The 6,838-nt window shown below is 47.3% G+C and overlaps 1 long non-coding RNA gene across 1 annotated transcript; it reads right to left on the reverse strand.

Annotated features, from left to right (window-relative positions):
* Window positions 1–1,411: 1,411 nt before the first annotated feature.
* Window positions 1,412–4,622, reverse strand: LOC123162081 (uncharacterized). The gene is made up of 4 exons (XR_006481035.1): window positions 4,441–4,622; window positions 2,827–2,935; window positions 2,265–2,311; window positions 1,412–1,678 (listed from the first exon to the last, which is right to left on the reverse strand). It is a non-coding gene; the product is annotated as an uncharacterized lncRNA (long non-coding RNA).
* Between the last annotated feature and the right edge of the window lie 2,216 nt (window positions 4,623–6,838).

A 6,838-nucleotide genomic window follows, 5' to 3' on the forward strand; every position in this document is an offset into this window, starting at 1 on the left:
GAGCAGAAAATGACAGTAACAGGCCGTAAGTAACCGAATGCTGCAAATAAGCCCAAGAATAAATAGGCTCTAAGAAGGCCGGAAGATAACATGGGTTGTAAACGGCCCAACTGAATAATGGGCCCTTAATGGGTATAAAGCGATACACTGTTCATTACGGGCCAGTTTCACCACGGGCTGTTAATGGGTCTAAAGTAATACACTATTCATCGCGGGCCAGTTTCACCACGGGCCGTTAATAGGCCAAGAGTTACATAGGGCCTCATATGGGCCGAAAGATGTCATGGGCCATAAATGGGCCAGAAGTGAAAACGGGCTGGAATCATATTGGATGGCCCAGATGACGCTACTGGGCCTAATTCGGATAGGGCGTAACGGGCTTTGGGTTAGCGGGCTGTAAATGGGCTATATGCGAACAGGCCGTTAACAGGCTTTCCATGGGCCAGCCCGTCACCTTTTGACCAAGTCAAATGGGCCGACCTTTTCACAAGAATGGGCCTCTGTTGGGCCGTGCCACGTGTCGACGTATCATAGGTGCCTTCTGTCCAATGAGTGGATGACATGTGTCCCAACAATGAGCCGACATGTGTTTCCTCCAGCCAATGATGATTTTACATGTGGAAAATCCCCATTGGTCGGGGCTGTTAACCGGTTATCGTATCCAAAACCCGACCAAATAGATTAACGGCGTTCCATTACGGTGGATGCCATGTGTCGGTCACCCCTGACGAAAGCACTTCTGTGACGCGTGATTTATCATCATGGAAGTGGACACTTCCGTGATGATAATTTTGGTAATGTCATCGAACACTTCTACGACAGCACAGGTATGACTATCTCAATTCTGTCATAAATTTGTCATGGATGTACATGCATGACAAAAAACGCGACTTACTGTGACAAACACGTATCATCACGGAAGTGTATTTTTTTTGTAGTGTCGCGCGCCCACACTCATCCGACCGCGATTAGCTCATACTAGAACATGGCACCAAGGGCCATGGGAGCACTGCTAGGGAAAAGCCTAGCAGCAGCGCGGGTTTTAGGCCTATCAGCAGTGCGGGTACCCGCGCTACCAATAAGGCGCTACAGCTAATAGTTAGTAATAGCGTGGGTTGAACCCGCGCTACTACTAACAAAGTTAGTAGTAGCGTGTGCCACCCACGCTACTGCTATTTAGTACCCGCGCCACTACTAACAAAATAGTAACACCGTGTCCATACTACCAACGCTACTAGTATCCTAAATACTAGTAGCGCGCAGTCTTTTCCCACGCCACTACTAACTAATTAATAATTAAAAAATAAAATCGACCAATTCCATTTTATGCATACAGTTCCCAGTAAACACAACAATAGTGAGCACTGCTGGGCTCCTATTTCATGGTTAACCAGAAACCGAAGGAAATAAATCAGCCAAAAAACCTCATTATGCATTGCAACTCACAAATGACCACTTCAAAGAACATGCAAGTATCTATGTCATTAACAATTGCAAACATAAGTTTCTTTTTACTACAGTTGTTGTATGTACTATCACACAGTTCCTCATTCTGTTCTCACTCAAAAATGAAAAGAAAAGATAGAGATAATCTGCCGCAATTACACTTCGGTGTCATGGATTCAATCTGCCGCTTCAACATCTCATTATCCGGCAGCACTCCGTCGCTATCTTCTACCTATGAATAAAAACAGACCTTGTCAGAGAAGCAAATGTGAAACCTTATTACAACATGTATGCTAAGTCGCTAACCCATAGAGACAGCTAGAACAAATGTGGAAACTTTCCATGTTGCCGAGTAAGTATATTAACTAGACAAAGTTAGATGATAGTGAAACTTAAAGCTGCAGTAAGAAATATTAGATATACACATTTTGAAAATCAACCTCAGAAGTGGATACTCTAGTAGACCTGCAAGAGCAGATATGGTAGTAACCAAAATCCTATAAAGATTCGAGGTTAAAGATTATAAATCCAATTTGTCATTAGCATAAAAATATTAGTTCCATGAAGAAGTTTGTCAAGAGATATTTTCTAGTGTTTCTAAGACAGTGACTGAAACATAATGAAAGAAAACACGTTTCTGCATTTTAATTAGGGGGAGCTTTAGTTATAAAATACAGGAACTGTGACTGAATGATCATCTATACTATTAGAAAAACAGACCAAAATTCCCGCAAAACAAAACAGGCCAAAAAAATTAACTTCCTACTTACAGTGGCAAGAAAATCTTATATGAATGTCTTATAATAAATAATGCTAACCATGAAGTCTTCTTCCATATAACAAAGGAGTGACGAAACCAAAAAACCTGTAATTCAAGTACGACATGCAGTTAGTTAATTATTTGCATGTCAACAGTTCTAACGTCTAGCTACAGATCTTCAAAGTAAAGATTGTGAACTCTATTAGACATGATTATATCAATTAGACCAAATAGAAAATAATTCAATATGTTGTATATCCATTAAACGAAGTTCAATCTATCTTCTGATTATTAGTGTTTCAGTTTAGGTGATTAGTCCTTCTACGGCCGCCGGTTAATAGGTGAGCCATGACTTTTTACAGTAAAAAATGCAAAGGAAGTAACAAGTTAGTATTTTTCCAAATCTAATTATACGGCCATGTTGATCATACCTTACTAATTCTGGTCGGACACTAGTAACACAAGAAAAACTCCCATGCTTTATCGGTGCACATTCACCATTTGATAGTGTGATCATTTGAGATCACTAAATCATCTTCTATACGACGTAGGCCAGTAAAATTTACATCAGCTTGAAACGGAGACACCAAAAAAGGAGGAAGTATCAGGCACACATTTACCTTGTCAGAAATCAGATACTCGGCATGCAAGAAATCTGAACATTTTCCTTATCAATGCCAAGTTCCTGCCCACCAAACTGGTTGCATGGGAAAGCAAAGATCTCAAAACCTGTAGACCCATAAAATTGTTAGCATAACATATCGTAACTCAAATTATCATCAGCCTATATGTACTTACATCTTTATAAATAAATCGTTCTGTTTATGAGTGCAAGCATATTTGATTATTATTGTACTATTATTGCATCTATGCTTAATTGGGAGCATACAACTGTTTATGTTCTTGCATACTATTCTTAATTGTGGGGTCATATTGTTCTGAACCTTTTATTATGTCCATCACATGCAGGTTTGAAGGTGCTGTGAACGTGCTGTGATTTTGGACAGAAGGAAGGAAGGAAGAATACAGGGAACTTGGGAGTCACAACTCTTTAGGAACATCCATCTTGGCAGTGCTAGTACAAGAAAATGGCAGCTACTAAACATGTGTGTAGTGCACAAAGGGATAGCAAATACAGTTGAGTCTATTAAGCCCTCCACTATAGTAAGGCAGCCATCTCCATCCTCCTCTGAAACCACTTGACAAGGTCCAATGCTCTGTCACTGTAATCCCTCTTCTTCTGTAAATTGGTCTGCAAGAACTCCTATCACTGTAAAAAATTTGCGACAGCAAACATATACTACAAGGACATATCCACAACGCGCTTAACACTAGAGAGAGATGCTACAGCCAAACAAATCATGACCAAACACATATCATCCAGTCCAGGACTTGCTCACTGCTATTTTGCTTGCAGATTCTGCCTTCAGGTTACAGTAACCAACTGAAAATAATACTACATAGAAATCACAAGTAGTCTTTAGCCTACGTGCAAATACAAATACTTGGTTCTCTCAACCGCATAAAAGTGCAAATACAAATCACAATACAAACTATCCGCAGATAAGGCACAATGCACGACACTCTTCTTTCCCGATCAAACTGTTGATTCATATGGGATCCCTATAAGCAGCACATTGGCTCATTGCGACAAGAACAAAATTCAGAAGTGTGGTAGGGGTATCAGTAATTTTAGGAGGAAATTATTGGCGCTTAATTGAGGAAACTGAGCGTGCATGTGGTGTTTCTTGGACTTACTAATTTTCTATCTTGAGTTGGACTTCAAGATGTTTTTATTTTCTTTGAGAAACAGATTGAGACGTTGACTCTCAGCATTGTGCGTGTTAATTCAAATTGATCCGGTCTCCGGATATCCATTTTGTCACTTTTCGAACTATTTGTGGTGTCAGGTTGGTTACATGCTGGAAGGAAGCATCAAACTTGTTGTTTATTAATATATATATATATATATATATATATATATATGCAAAAACGGGTAGCAATTAGCCTAATCAGTGTCTGTTGGGACGTCAATCCCTGCATAAAAGTGCAGTAGTTTTCTTCAGTGGAATCCTTGTGACATTCCAGTCTTGGTCTCCAATGTGACCAACCAACCAGAGATCTAAATAGTGCAGCATCTACGTACAGAACATGAATAAACTTGATCGATTGCCTTGGGCAAGATAGAGATCTGTGAAGAGGGAGGAAGGAGAGGAGAGGAGAGGAGGGCATACCTCGGCTAGGAGTTGCTGCTGTGGGAGGCACAGGTGGAGCCCGTGGATGTGCCTCCTTACCAGGTCATAGGTGGCCGGCTCGACGTGGCCGGGGGACCCCTCCTCGTCGGTGTGCAGCGGGGTGCCGCAGCCGTAGCAGCAGGCGACGCCGGAGGGCGTCTTCTTGGCCAGGGTGACCAGATCGAAGCCGGCCTACACAAATCCAAGGAATCAGATCAGATCAGATGCAGGGAGGAAGGAAAGCAGAGGGAGGAAGAGGAACAACGCAAGGGGAGGGGAGGGGAGGGGAGGGGGCCTGACCTGACCTGTGGCTAGGGTTTCGGGAGAGCTACAGCGGCACTCGCTCCCTCCTCTGGCGCTGCTTGGTCGCGGAAAACGGCGTCAAGGGTTTCGGGAGAGCTGCAGAGGCGCTCCATGGCGGCTTCCAGGGAGAGGCGAGCTCCCTGCTCTGCCGTTTCTTGGTCTCCTCTAGCGCGCGCGGGGGCGCCCATCGCGGCCGCGGCCACGAGCTGCCGCCCCAGGTACACATCGCCCCGCGTGGTCGCCGCGGGGCCGACCCCGTCCGCCAGAGGAGACGACGAGGGGGGCGGGGCACTGGGGGAAGCGGCACGCGCAGGGAGAAGGAGGTGGTGGCGGTGGCAGACGTGTGGTGCTTGGTGGGGACGGCGGGCGGACGGAGGAGAGGAGGTGGAAGGGAGGCCGACAGCGAGTGCGTTGGGAGAGGAGAAGAGGTTGGGGATCTGGATCGGGCTGCGTGGTTTTTTTTCTGAGATAGACGGGGGGTGGTGTGGGACGGTTGGTGGGAAGGGATCGGGCCGGGGTGGACACGCATAGTAGTACCATGGGGGTCTTACCTGCGCTACTACTACGTACTTAGTAGTAGCGCCGGTTTTATACCCCTTGCTACTACTATGGCCTATCCCGGGGGCATTGTTGGAGACCATTTAGTAGCAGCGCGGGTTTATACCCCTCGCTACTATTATCAGCTTAGTAGTAGCGCGGTTTTTATACCCCTCGCTACTACTAATTATCAGGAGCGCTCATTTTTAAACCGCGCTGCTAATAAACTTCTGTGTATAAGGTTTTCCCTAGTAGTGGAGGTGACATACACGGGAGCTGGCCCGCGAGCCATAGCTCAACCTCTTGGGTTTAGCGACACTACAGGGACTGACCCAAGCACAGATGCCATGCCAGTCCTTAATCATGAGGCAGTCATGGGTGGGCTTGTGAGGGCGTGAGACGTTCTGGGCGATGAAGCGCCGGACAGGCAATTGATAAGGCAACTCATAGAGGAAGGTAAGCCAGTTCCCATAAATGCAAGAAGGATACATGCCACAGGGATGGACCCACGTGGCTTGGGGATGGTGCAGCCCGACAAGCGCCCCCAAACTGAACAAACTAAAAGATGTCACCTCGCACCGTTGCTGAAGAAATGTCGGGGTAGCAGGAGGCGCGCTTTGCTGAAGTCGTTCCTCAAGAGCCACCCAGGCCCTGAGCCTCGGGAGGCTCTGGGGGTCTGGTGGGCTCGTGAGGATCCATCTCCATCTCTGCTAGGATCTCCTGGTGCCTAGCCTCCCGAGCCGCTAGGACATCCCGCATGCGACGCTGAGATGCAACACTTGTGCTCGACAAGCCAAAGGGCATACGAACATAGCTGTGAGGGGGGCCTCGCATCGGCCGACACGGGACGGCTAGAAGAGCTCACGAGACATAGCCCTGTTGAGCCCTGGGATGTCGATACAGACGTGAAACTCCTCGCCCTTGCTAGGGCAAGGAGCCGCGCCCGATGGTGGGTGGCGATCGCCCTGTAGAGCCCTGGCCTCCTGAATTTCCTTGATTGCCTTGCTGATGAACTCCTAAGTGCCTGGTGGTTCACACACTATGCTTTCTCCTCGGAAGCATGCACTAAAGCATGCCTCCACATGGTGCCTGAGCGCCTTCCTCATGGCACTGGCCAGGTCAGAGGCCCTCCAGAGGAGAGCCCCCGAGCCCAACCTGACGGGGCCGCCAAGCACGCTTTGCTATGCGATAGGTGAAGGCGCCCCATCCACGGACGCGAGGATCAATGTGGTACCATCAGGCGATGCCTCCTCCTGAGATCCTTGACCCAACAGTTGCTTCTTTGTCTTGGGGGCGACCTCAGGAGGGAGGGCCGCATCCTTATCTTTAGGGTTCTCAATCGCTGCAGCTTGGTAGGCGCGCTCGAGAGAGCACATCGCGTCCTTTTCCTCGCAGGCGACCGTGATGATGTCGCCGCTCCCTGGCATCTTGAGGATGTTGTATCCGTGGTGCATCGCTGCCATGAACTTGGCTAGAGCTGGGTACCCGAGGATGGCGCTGTACGGCAGGCGGATGTCGGTGACGTCGAATTCGATGAGCTCGGTGTGGTTGTTGTCGC

The sequence above is a fragment of the Triticum aestivum genome, chromosome 7B (genome assembly GCF_018294505.1).
Source record: "Triticum aestivum cultivar Chinese Spring chromosome 7B, IWGSC CS RefSeq v2.1, whole genome shotgun sequence".
Lineage (NCBI taxonomy): Eukaryota > Viridiplantae > Streptophyta > Magnoliopsida > Poales > Poaceae > Triticum > Triticum aestivum.